The sequence below is a fragment of the Pelodiscus sinensis genome, chromosome 32 (assembly GCF_052426305.1).
Source record: "Pelodiscus sinensis isolate ZL-2025 chromosome 32, ASM5242630v1, whole genome shotgun sequence".
Classification (NCBI taxonomy): Eukaryota; Metazoa; Chordata; order Testudines; family Trionychidae; genus Pelodiscus; species Pelodiscus sinensis.
This window is the reverse complement of record NC_143083.1, coordinates 14,833,979-14,847,530: the sequence shown is the minus strand read 5'-3', so window position 1 is coordinate 14,847,530 and position 13,552 is coordinate 14,833,979. Positions and strand designations below refer to the sequence as shown.

The following is a 13,552-nucleotide window of genomic DNA, read 5'->3' as shown; positions in this document are numbered from 1 at the left end:
ACCTCCAAGGCAAGCAATGAGCAGAGATCATTTAGTTAGAGATGCAAGACGTGACCCTAACATGGGGAGCAGTTATCACACTTTCACTATGTAGACGGAAATGAATCAGCTCTCAAACTGGACATTGTTAGAAGTCACCTTCAAAACTCAACAGGCAAAGTTCTTTGTAACTAGAGTCACAGGTGGAAAATACATTCGAGGATCACTTTGTCCTACCAGCCTTGAGACATCTGGGCACTGCTCAACACTTGTGAGAAAGCTGGCCTACAAAACCCATCTCAACTTCAAGAGTCAAACTGATCCACCCTCTCCTGGGAGCTAGAAATGTAGCTTTGTGGGGAAAACAAACTAACAAACAAAAAAAACCGAACTTCTACCATATGAAGTTGCATTAAGTCATCTCATTCATCATGACATAGCAAACTTCTGCAACAGACACGTCCAGCAGCTCCCAGCAGGTCAAAATTCGAGAAGCCAGTTCCATATCTTTGAAAAGTGCCAAAGTGTCAACAAAAGGAAATAAAACTATCAAAATTCCACTCAAGTTTTAGCCAAGGAAGTTTTAAACACGGGACACGACTACTAAGCTGGCTACTTCGCTTGGACACTTTTTGATAGAAAGGCAGCGGGCGGGGGAAATGCGTGTAGTCGACAAACCGATAAGCCTAGGATTATTGGTTAATCTTGTCAACTACTTGCATTTCCCACCACCCGTGCTGCTTCTGTATTAGAGGCAGAAAGGGGAGGAAGCAGGAAGCAGTGCCGGGGGGGGGGGGGGGGGGGGGGGGGGGAGAGCCGGCTTAAAAGCCAGTTCTCTCCCCAGCACCGGCTCCGCAGGGCTAACTGCTCCCCGCACCCCTGAGGCAACAACGCTTGGGGGGGGGGGGCTAGAGGAGGCTGCCGTGAAGCAGCCTCTGTCCATGGGCCTGGGCCACCATGGACAGAAGCTGCTTCCTGGCAGCCTCTCCTCCCTCCCCTGCAGCAGTTTCTGTCTGCAAGGAGCTTGGACCCTCGCAGAGAGGGACTGCTGCCCCCCCGCGCTGCTGCCTCAGAGGCAGCAGCACAAGGCAGCAGGCAGCTGGTCTGTGTGGGGAGCTGGTTTTTAAACTGGTGCCCCTTGCGGACCAGCTCTGATACAGAGGCAGCAGCACGGGGTGGCAGGGAACTCCCTGGGAGCGTGGCTGGGAGCGCACTGGCTGCCGTCCCCAACCCCGGGGACTACTGAAGAGTCGTGTAACCGACAACATTTTGTGCAGTTACACGACTATTCAGTTACCCCATATCTAACATCCCTAATGCTTACTATACAGCTGGGTAACCAGACACTGTAAGCAGTCAACTGGCAGCCCTGGAGAACTGGGCACCAGCACAGAACGCCCAGTGAAAAGCTTAGCGACCAATAGTGGTCCAAAAAGCACACAGATGTACAATGAATGGGGTAGAAATACCGAACATGTCATGATATACATCACTGGCATAGCCACGCTCTCCAGGGTGAGTTCGGGTCTGGTCACCCCATTTCAAAAAGTACAGCTAAGAAAATCAAACACTTTATTTTACATGTGGAACTCACTGTGACAAGAGGTCACTGAGCAAAAGAATTTCAGACACTTCTGGTCTCAACATCCAGAGTGACGTTATTTATAAGTGAGGTCCACTCATGTTTCAGGGAACAAGGCAGCCATTGGAACTGCTGCTAAGGACCAACAGTTGAGCACAGCTAGTAACTCAAGCAAAGCAGTGCGCAGATGCTGCTGCCAAGGCAGATGTAGATGAGGAACCCCACCAGAACACAGGGAATGTTTATAAACACAAGAACGGTAAATTTCCCTCTGTACAGATGGCGGAAAACTAATGAAGCGATCTTTCAGCATGATTTAGCGCAGCGGCACTCAAGTGATGGATTGCACACACTCATGAAAAAAACATTAAGCTCACTCCTTAATGGCTGGACATCCTATGCTTAATAATGAAACTGTTCTCCTACACAGCAAGATAAAGCGATGAGCAATCTAATTATATCAGGAGTCATTCTGATTGAGATATATGAATAGTTTCAAAATAAATAGACTTTTAAAGAGTTCATTATGTTAGCGTTTCACTACTGATTCCGGGCCCACAATGGGGCAGCCTTTGTCTGCAGCTATGGAATAGGACTACTTGGAAGTGAAGAACAGAGAGATTTAGATTTTCAAAAGCGGCGTAGGGTTTCTGGAGGACAGCAGTGTGTGGGGCAATCTAATCTGAACTCACACTAGCTGGCAACTGGAGAAACTCAATGAGCAGCTCTGCTATAAATCGGGATCAATACGATCACGAGTGATGCCCATTTTATGGGTTTACACTTGTACGGTAGCTGTACACCACCAGTTGCATTTTTCATCTTCTATAGATACAAGCATTTCCTCTATGCTAGGCTGTTACAGAAAGCTGGCTAGGAAACCACAGGTATGTACAATATAGACAGTCAAAGTCAGCTCTGCAGTTCTTGCATTAAAAAGGGCCTAACACGAACAAAAAGACCTCGGGAACTTGATCTGTCCCAGCGATCATTCTCTTCCCATCTGCCCATCCACAGACACTGCATGCAAATGAAATCGGGAAGCTTGCTACATCCACCAATCTCCCTGATTCCTCATATCAACTGACAAAAGTTGCCAGGAGCAAACAGCTCAGAATGGGCCACTACATTGTGTGGGTGCGCGCCGCGTGTGGGTGCGCGCCGCGTGTGTCCAGTAGAATTAGGAACTAGAGACTAAGGAACTTGGGAAACTGAAAAGAGATTTTCACATCTCACCAGTCAAGCCAAATGCAAGTTCCCCTTTACGTTCAAACAATACACAGAGAGAAGTACTAATTCAAACCAGCCAGCAATTTGTCTTGAGTAACAAAAGGAGGCTGGAAATCTTGACTCCTAATTAATTTGCTCTGCTAATGACATATTTTGTGACAATTTTGAAACAATCTTTTCTGTTCTTCTGTATATCCATCTGTACAATGAGTTTAGAAACCTGACACGGGTCTGGGGGGGGGGGGCCTTAGTGTCTGAAAAGCAGAGAGATTTTCCGAGGAGGGATGTTATGAGAGTACAACGTTTAATTTAATCAAAACTAGCAGGTACTTGTCTCCTTAGCCAACAAATCTATATTGAAATGGAAAGCACCAAATAATTATTTTACATTCTTTCCAGTATTTGCAGTACAGGCAGTCCCCGGGTTACATGGATCTGACTTACATCAGATCCCTACTTACAAACGGGGTGAGGCAACCCCACACTAGCTGCTTCCCCCCAGCAGACCAGGGAGACGCGAAGCTTGCGCCCCCCCCCCCCCCCAGCAGACCAGCGAGACGCAGAGCGGCTTTTCTCAGCAGACACCTCAACTTGAGAATAAAGGACTGAGGGAAGTGAGGTGTGGGAGAATAAAACTGAGCTCTGGAGAAATGTTTGGCTAGAGTTTCCCCTACAATATGTACCAGTTCCGACTTACATATAAATTCAACTTAAGAACAAACCTACAGTCCCTATCTTGTACGTAACCCGGGGACTGCCTGTAATCTTTAAAAATAGAAAGCTTTTCCCCAGCTGGTTTAGGCTCTTTTCACTGGGCACACTTAGTTCCTCAAAGAGAAAAACTCAATATGATTCTGCCTTGTTTATCTCCTTGTCTGGGCATCTGCATATCAGATACACTTGGAAAAGTGCTCCCCCAAATGAATGCAGGAGAAGAGCAAGAACTACACTCAGGTAATTCATGGGGAGGGGCTTTTTACAGTTCCTCAGCAATAGATTGATGAATTTGTATTTCAAAGACAAATATTCGGAATCCAGAGTTTGGTCCCTACCAACCTAGACTATGACGGTAGATTCAAATAGGTAAATTAAAACTGTTTTTTAAACAAACAAAAAAATCAGCTTATTAGTGCAAAACATAATCCAGCTCACCCAATCGCAGATTAATGTGCAATTTCGAAAGCATTAGAAATTAGGAAATTAACAAACAAACCCAACTTTAAACTGATTCTGACCAGAACCAAGTCTACTTATGACAGACAGCAGAGGAGAACATCCACATAAGAGATATCCAACACACTGCATGGGATTACAATGGGGTCACTTGAGGGCATGCTATACCACACACCTTATGGCACTTGGCTCTTCTGAATGCTCCAGGCACACCAGAATGTGTCTGGGATACATTTATTTTAAAGCTCAGATTTTTACACTACCCCAACACTGTAAAGTTGGCATTCCTAGCATATCAGAACTGAGCAAGAAAGGGGTAAAAATCTCTCTCAACTTACCTTGGGGGGGGGGGGGGGGAATTGACATTAACTGCTTGAATGGTACACTTGTAAACAAAGGGGAGAAAAGTCATGATCATTTCAAAATTTCTTGTCATCTACACAGGCAAGAAGGTGGGAAAAGGGAAAAAAAAGTTGAGTTCTAAAGATACAAGTGCCTACTCTACTGTCTGTGGAGGAAGAACTGTACCTTTTAAGCAGCTCCTAACCCCATTCCTTTGGGGCTCAGCCTACACTACAGAATCAAAAGTGCTCATTGGAAGGGAATTTGCGCCTTTCAGTGAAAATCTCTGCTCTCCCACAACTCGGCCGATCCAAAAGACAAAGCCAGGTGGGTTGAAGTTAGCAGTGTAACAGACCTAATTCTAAGTGTCAGGAAAAGGATCAGAAGCTGGATAACGCCGCATTTGGAGAGAGGCCTCTTGCATTATAAAAACAGAAAGAGATAGAGCAGTACAAACAATGAATGCTACTTGGAAAAACCTAAACTGCCGGAGGACACAAACAGAGAAACTGCACTCTGCAAAGACATGTGGGTCTAATTCAATACAAGAAGCTACATCAATGCAACACCCTGGCTGGGAATTTAAATGCACAAGAATCGGGAAGTCTTTCTAAAAATAACAATTCAGCCCTTTTGCTCAATTGTAGTATTTTATATCACTCAGTACATTGTTAAAATGTCTCCATCTATAATGTACAATGCAGACGAGTTATGATTACTGCGGGAATCTTTGAATGTCTTGACTTGCCCGTTTATATTCTCAAAAATAAACCCGCATTATCAGCTTCTCCAATTGCATTTTCTTCAGGTAAAAAAGTAAACAGAGCTGAATATATATAAAACACAATGCCTACAGGAGGCTGCAATAAATTCACTTTGTGCAATTATTCAAAGGCGTCCACACCTGTAGTCACAGGGCAGAACAATGAAAAATACCCAAGAGCTGAGTATATTATTTCCCTCCCTTGTCCATCCACCTTGACTGGGACACTACAAAAGGGATGCCAAGCTCCAAAAAAGGGAGTAGAAGAACTGGGGAAAAAACTTCTCCATAAACAGCACAGCCTGGAATCCAGGACTCTTGAATTCTTTTATTTGCTTTTCCACTGAGCCTGGTCCACACTTGCAAGCTACCGATATGGCAGTTCAAGGTGCGGTGTTCAATCAACAGCTACAGATTCTAATGTGGATGCAGACACACCGGTATAAAAGTGCCTTATCGTATTAGCTGTAAGTAGGGATAGAACAGTGTAACTGTACACCAGGGCTGGGGAACCTCAGTCCTAGGGGCAGGATCTGGCCCCCCTAAGGGCTTGGGGCTCCTTCCCAGTATTGGGGAGCCCATGATGGATCTGGAGCACACAAAATCTACTAGCCTGGGCCCCCCCAAAGGCTGTGCTGCATGAGGAGAATGTGGGGAAGGTCTTTCTCCTTCTCAGTCAGATGTCATACCAGTGAGGGGTTTTTTTTGTTTGTTTCTCACTTGTGCGTCACCCCCCAATTGATTTTTCTGTGGGTCAATGCCCCTAATCCAAAAAAGTTTCCCCGCCCCAGTGCACACAGTTAACATGCACGGTTACAAGCAGGCTCCCAGTACATGTGGGAGCCATCTTAAAAGCCAGCTCCCCAAAAGCACCAGCTTCAGGGAGCTGCCATCCCTGTCCCTTCCCCCCCATATAATCACTGACCTTTTTAGCAGTTACACAATTACTTAAACACATTTTAAGATCCCTAGCTAGAGTTTAGTGATTCCTTTTCCAGCATGGAATAGGATTACGATAGCTTGACCCTCTCTAGTCCAGCACCTTGGGACCTAATTTACCAAACCACAGGAGGTCAACATTGTCTAGCAGCATCCCCAACACTCCCACCGCTCACTGGGCTCTTAGATGACATTTAGGGGTAAATTATAGCTAAATAATAGGACAGAACACAGAGAGCCAGGAAAGGTGGCTGTAAACAGACTTTATGGAACTGCGGGAAACTCGGCCACACCCATGGTAAGTGGCCATCCAGCAAACTAAACTCATGCCAGACCAGAGATGTTGCCAGACTGGAGAGGTTCAACCTGTAGTGGAAAATTCCCTTATAGCACTATAATGGCATCTGCACCGGGAGGGCTGTTCCAGAACTATTACAGATAGCAACTCAAGCAGTACAACTTCCTTGTGCAGGCAAGTTCAAGTGCACAAATAACAGAGGAGTCACTTAACTCCGCTGTGCTTCTGAGCCTCCAAGTGTAAGACAGCTAACCCATCAAGTAAGGTGGCTGTATTACCTCGTTCATGCTTATGATGTGCTTTGAGACTCACAGGTGAAGCGCACTACAGAAAGGCAATAATAAATACTCAGACCTGGAAATCTGGAAAGGCTTACTTTTGAGCCTTGCTGCTGATGTGGGCCCAAGAGATTACTCCCTGAATTCCCCAAGAAAAAAGCAAGAAACTTCCATTCTGACCCATAAGCTTAAATAAAACAACAAAATTAATCAGTCCAATGCTTCAGCTGTTTTACGGCTCACACACACTGGAGAGGAACTTTTGTTAACCCACATGCCAATATATTTTCCATTAAAGCTTCTACAGAAACTTTTAACTCAACGCAGCACAATACAACTTTCTGGCTGCTGAGTTATCTGCAATTCTGAGCTCATTTGTCACTCATTCAGCTTGCTGAATGACATTAGGACATTATGTTTCATGCTTCCCCAGACTAACTCCATCAGCAGAACTGTCAGAGGAACAACCCACAGTTCAGAGTTTCATATTTCTTCCTCACAAAGGACTGGCTGTAAAGCACAGTCTCCCCCTTCACTCACAGGCTGCCTTGACTTGAATGACTCAACATGAAATTCAAACATTTTGTTTATAGCAAGGGAATATTGCTGAAGCTAGGACCCAAACAGTCAGGATGGTTTATTTCAAGGGAAGCACGTTACAGGGAGGGATGAGGCAGAATCCCATCAGAGCCCTTTTATCTGGTCAGAGACAAAACGACGTATTTCTACTTCCAGGTAGAAAAGTCATCTGCAAGAAAACGCCTTCCTCCCCCAACTTTGCCAAGAAACTCTCAGAACATTTCTGGGGAGACCTATACACCACATAGACGCGTGGCTGCGCTCCGAAATTTCAAAGGCACACAAGGTTGTAGAACCCCTATGAGCGCGCACAAAGAGCGGCGCGGGTGACACGGGTAAGTACATTCAGCCAAGCATCTGACTCATCGGGGCATTATCATCCTGGGCAAACACGCATCCAGTGTCTGACTTCAATGGAGTCCTGCCTGCTCACATTACCTGAGTCTCTATCCTGCAAGAAAACATGTTGTAAGATCATGAGCAGCCCTAACACTTAACACTGAAGTAAATGTACCGTGTCTGGCACGACCTGGACAACACTTCTGTCCAAAGAATTCCAAGTGCTTTATAAACAAACTACACCACAAAACATGCCAGTGAAGGAGGCATGTGCTGTACCAGTCTGTTACTGGGGAGAGGGAAACGAAGGTACAGAAAGAGAGAAACGACTTGCCCAAGGTCATCCAGTAGGGTAGAGGCAAGAACCCAGGTCTCCAAATTCCCTATCCTGTGCCTCAGCCACAAGACCAACTTTCTCCTCCGTGGGATCCAATTGCTCTCTCAAGAAACAAGGGAGTGACGTTAAGGTACATTTACACTACAGCTGTACACTTATGGGGCTGCCGCTAGGCTGCTGTGGGGTCATAGTGCAGTGGCTTCCTACATCAATGGGAGGGGGTTTCCATCAATACGGAATGGTAATCCACCTTCCATCGACCTAGCCCCATCCGAACCAGGGGTAAGGTTGACCTAACTAAAGAACTTTGAGGTACAACAAAGTGACAGAGCTAGGCCAACCAAAGCTGCAGTTATACCCCACAACTCAGGAGTGCATGGTGTCTGCCTAGCCCAAAAGTTCCTGACCCTATGTGCTGGACTACCAGAGGAGCTAGGAACACTGATTTACCACATTATCACCCACAGTGGAAAAAGCTGTACAAAGGCATCAAAGCTTGCCTCCTTACTGATACATAAATGTCACTTTAAACTTGTTTCAGGCTGGCTCAACACGTATTTTGCGACGGCAGTCTTTTTCATACATTTACAGTTCTAAGATTGTGTCACCAAAAAGACTGGAAAGATTTTAAACTTAAAATTATGTTTCAAAGAAGAATATAAACCTCTCTCAATTAAGCCTGGAAGGGTTTCCTGACACATTCAAACTCCAGTGATTAAAATCACAGCTCAGTTTTCAGTAACTGCACAGTTAGCTTTTTATTACAGTGTTCCTATTCAAAAAACATTTAAGTTGTGTCAGCATTTCCATCATAAGCCATTTCAGGGGGCTATAACTTAGCCATTTAAAAGACTACTCCATGCTGAAACTTGCCAAACTGGGTCCATGCATGGGAACAATTTTAAAGGTGTCTTTCCTATCTATTTATAGTGGAAAGAAAAATCTCACTGAAAGAAGCCGAAGGTAGCTCCAATTTTTAAATGCTTTGTGCCACCATACAAGGCAGTAGGTCCTGCTGTCTCCTACTTCAGTGAATGGGGGCTAGCCCACAAGATAACGCAGGCTGTGGGTGAGGAAGTGTCAGTGCTCAGCAACGACCCAGTTACAGGAGAGGTACTGCTAACTAGGGATGTGAAAGACTAGTCGACTATTCGAAAAGCAAATGCTTATCGACAGGGTAGCCGACTATTCGCTTCCCCGGCCCTTGCTGCCTCTATCAGAAAGAAGCAACAAGGTGGAGGGGGGAAGAAGAGGGGGTACTTCAAAGCAGCAGCGCCACATGGAGCCTGGGGCCAGATGGGGTGTCCCCAAGCTCCTCCCGGCGTTTCAAAGTGGCAGCGCCACATGAAGCCTGGATCAGGTAGGGACTCCCCCAGTGACCCCAGGCTCCATGCGGCGCTGCCACTTTGAAATGCCACGTGGAGCCTGACGCCAGGCTCCCTGCGGCGTTTCAAAGCAGCAGCGCTGCACGGAGCCCGGGTTCAGCGGGGGAGTCCCCAGTTGACCCCGGGCTCCACATAGCACATTCACCTTTGAAGTGTAGCAACAGTCCGACTTAGTTTCAGCATGGAGTAGTCTTTTCAAAGGGATTCTCTCTTACTCAAGACTGGGGAAGGCACAGCATGGGAAAACATGGAGGTGGGAGGACTCTACAGATCTGACAGGACCCTTGCAGGAAGTGTGTCCAAAAACCATTCACCCATGGCAGCTCAGCAGATTCTTTCAGAGCATTTTTAAAGGGACAGTGTCAAATCAAGATACTTTGGTCTGACCCAGCCTGGCCGTTATGTTCTGTTGATGAGACTACCCAATAGCTATAGCTCTGCCAGCCCTACATCATTCAAATACTCACAGAATCATAGAACCATAGAGCTGGAAGAGACCTCAGAAGGTCATCACGTCCAGCTCCCTGCTCTAGGCAGGACCAATCCCAACTAAAATCAACCCAGGCAGGGCTTTGTCAAGCTGAGACTTAAACACCTCTAGGTATGGAGACTCCACTACTTCTCTAGGTAACCCATTCCAGTGCTTCACTACCCTCCTAGTGAAATAGTTTTTCCTAATATCCAACCTGGACCTCTCCCACCGCAACTTGAGACCATTGCTCCTTGTTCTGCCATCCGTCACTACTGAGAACAGCCTCTCTCCATCCTCTTTGGAACCTCCCTTCAGGAAGTTGAAGGCTGCTATCAAATCCTCCCTCACTCTTCACTTCTGCAGACTAAACAGACCCAAGTCCCTCAACCTCTCCTCATAAGTCATATGCTCCAGCCCCCTCCGCTGGACCCTCTCCAATGCGTCCACATCCTTTTTGTAGTGGGGGGCCCAGAACTGAACACAATACTCCAGATGTGGTCTCACCAGAGCCGAATAAAGGGGAATAATGACATCGCTGGATCTGCTGGCAATGCTCCTCTTAATGCATCCTAATATGCCATTAGCCTTCTTGGCTACAAGGGCACACTGTTGACTCATATCTAGCTTCTCATCCACTGTAACCCCCAGGTCCTTTTCTGCAGAACTACTACTTAACCGGTTGGTCCCCAGCTTGTAACAATGCTTGGGATTCTTCCGTCCCAAGTGCAGGACTCTGCACTTGTCCTTGTTGAACCTCATCCGATTTCTTGTGGCCCAATCCTCCAATTTGTCTAAGTCACTCTGGACTCTATCTCTGCCCTCAAGCGTATCTACCTCTCCCCCTAACTTAGTGTCATCCGCAAACTTGCTGAGGGTGCAACCCATCCCCTCATCCAGATCATTAATAAAGATATTGAACAAAACCGGTCCTAGAACTGAACCTTGGGGCACTCCGCTAGAAACCAACCGCCAACCTGACATCGAGCCGCTGATCACTATCCACTGGGCCTGGCCTTCTAGCCATCTTACTGTTCATTTATCCAATCCACATTCCCTTAAATTGCTGGCAAGAATATTGTGGGAGACCGTATCAAAAGCCTTGCTAAAGTCAAGGTATATCACATCCACTGACTTTCCCATAACCACAGAGCCAGTTACCTCATCATAGAAGCTAATCCGATTGGTCAGGCACGACTTTCCCTTTGTGAATCCATGCTGACTATTCCTAATCACCTTCCTCTCTTCCAAGTGCCTCAAAATGGATTCCTTAAGGATCCCTTCCATGATTTTTCCAGGAACCAAGGTAAGACTGACCGGCCTATAGTTCCCTGGATCGTCCTTCTTCCCTTTTTTAAAGATGCCTTTTTCCAATCATCCGGGATTTCTCCCGATCTCCATGACTTTTCAAAGATAATGGCCAAAGGCTCCTCAATGACATTTGCCAACTCCCTCAGTGCCCTTGGCTGCATTAAGTCCGGACCCATGGATTTGTGTATGTTTAGCTTTTCTAAATAGTTCCTAACCTGTTCTTTACCCACCAAGGGCTGTCCTTGGAAACTAGAATCTAATTAATAAACTTTCATGCTCTAGAATCACGCTAATCTTACCAAGTATCAAGATGCAGGAATGTTTTAGACTCTTGCTTCGAAGGGTTAACAAGAATGCAGACAAAAGTGAAGGTATGTTTGCTTTGAACAGTATATAAACATAGGAAAAGTGCAAGGTTTCAGCAATACAGCTTTCATGGGTCTAGCCATCAGGCTGCATAGATGGAAAGTATCATTATGTGGATGGGAAAACTGACACTGACAAGCTAAGTGATTTGTCATGGATCCCCACATAGGTCAAGAGAAGGGGATGGTAACAGAATCCAGGACTCCTCAATCTCACTGTTACCCCTTTATCAAGATCATTTATAAATAAGTTGAATAGGATTGGTCCCAGGACAGACCCTTGGGGGACCCCACTAGTTACTTCTCTCCATTCTGAAAGCTTACCATTTATCCCTACCCTTTGTTTCCTGCTTCCATCAACAAGAGTCTGTTCTGGCAACCCCTGCACGCCCACTCTACAGAGCCAAGCCAGCTACACAAGAGCGATCTGGAATCCAGCCTGCCTCAAACACTTCCAACAGAACCAGTAATTTAAAAATTCCAACTCTAGGGCTACGTTCTCCCACAGTGAAGCCTGCGCAACCATCTCCGCCCCTCTTCCACCCTGAAGACAATAGGAGTGCACAGATACAACAGAGGACATGTTCCTGCCTGCATAATTTGCAAGTGAGGATGATGCAGAGGCCAAAGAGAACCCAAGAAAACTTTCCGATCCTTTAGCAAATACGCAGGTCTGGAAATTAGAAAAGCCATCCACTTTTGCTGTAGACTGAGAACATTTGCTCCAGAATCACAATAAACATGAAACCTCTTAATGCCATTTTTTACAGAGTCATTGGTTAAGATCCAAGTAACTAGCTGACCACAAGCTACACTAGAGTTAAGAGTCTGTCACACCATAAACTTCACTTTTCAGGGGCTATGAATTGAGCAATTCAATCAGCACCATTAACAGCAGGAACCTGCATTCAAGGTCTCAGCTCAGAGTGGATTTCTGCTGGTTTTAAATCAAAAGTGAGACACTCATTGATATCAGCCTGGTTCCATGCAAACAGTTATCTTTTGGGAGAATTAAGCTTAGATGGAATTAGAAAAGACCAGTTTTTGCTTCAGACTAAGAACTGACATTAGAATTTAAATGCAGTTACTTCAATGTTAAAAATATTTTTTTATACTAGAAAAATCAAGGGAAATGCTGGCTGGTGGTCTAGACATCAAATAGGGACAGATTCAGATACCCCTACTCACACCTAAGATTCATAAGTCACCACATTTCAGTTGTTCGGTCTTCTTGCAGTAACATGCTATGCAGGCTCTGAAAAGGTGGAAGAATCTGGCCAGTAATATACATAAAAAAGGAGTGTACCCATGAGTTTAGGAGCTACACTTCCATAAGAGATTTCCTCCTTGTGCTTCAGTAATAGCTAAAAATAACCAGAAAAAATTTAATAGTGAGACATATTAGCATGTGGAATAGGCCCCTACGGACTTGATAGAAGCTGTGCTATGCAAGTCATTTAAAAGTTAACAGAAAGGCCCCTGGAGAATGTACTGTGAGGAACAAGACTACATTGTCAGTTGCAACACATAGATTGTTTCCATCACTAACATCTATTGCCTTATCTACCTAAGTGAAAACCCACAATGTACTAGAAAGACTCTCTTTCCCCACAAAAAAAGGGCCAGAGTTTAAAAAAAATTGTTTGTATTTAGTTGTGTAACAATAGCAGGTCCACCAGGATTGAACAGAGAGAAGTAGGGATGTGAAGGACCAGTCGACTATCCGATAAGCAAATGCTTATTGGATAGTTGACGGGGTAATAGTCGACTTGTTGCTTCTCCCCACCTTCCCCCTGCTGCCTCTGGGCTCCACAGGGGGGAAGTGGAGCCAGACTCTGGGCTCCATACAGCACTGCTGCTTTGAAATGCCATATGCGGCACAGGGCCAGCAGGGGTGTCCCCAGGGTGCACGCGGCATTTCAAAGCGGCAGCACTGCATGGAGCCCGGGATCAGCAGGGGATTCCCCCGCTGACCCTGGGCTCCATGTGATGTTGCTGCTTTGAAACGCCACGTGGAGCCTAATGCCACGCTCCCCGCAGCTTTGCAAAACAACAGCGTCGCACGGAGCGCAGGGTCAGTGGGGGAGTCCCCATCTGGCCCGTACTCTCCACGGCACTTTTGCCTTTGAAGTGTAGCAAAAGCCCTAGGGCTGGTGCTACACTTCAAAGGTGGAGGCGCCCTA

The 13,552-nt window shown here is 45.9% G+C and overlaps 1 protein-coding gene across 3 annotated transcripts in view; it reads right to left on the bottom strand.

Moving 5' to 3' along the window:
• Window positions 1-13,552, bottom strand: part of SBNO2 (strawberry notch homolog 2) — a 119,685-nt gene that overhangs the window by 85,910 nt on the left and 20,223 nt on the right. The window lies entirely within an intron of this gene.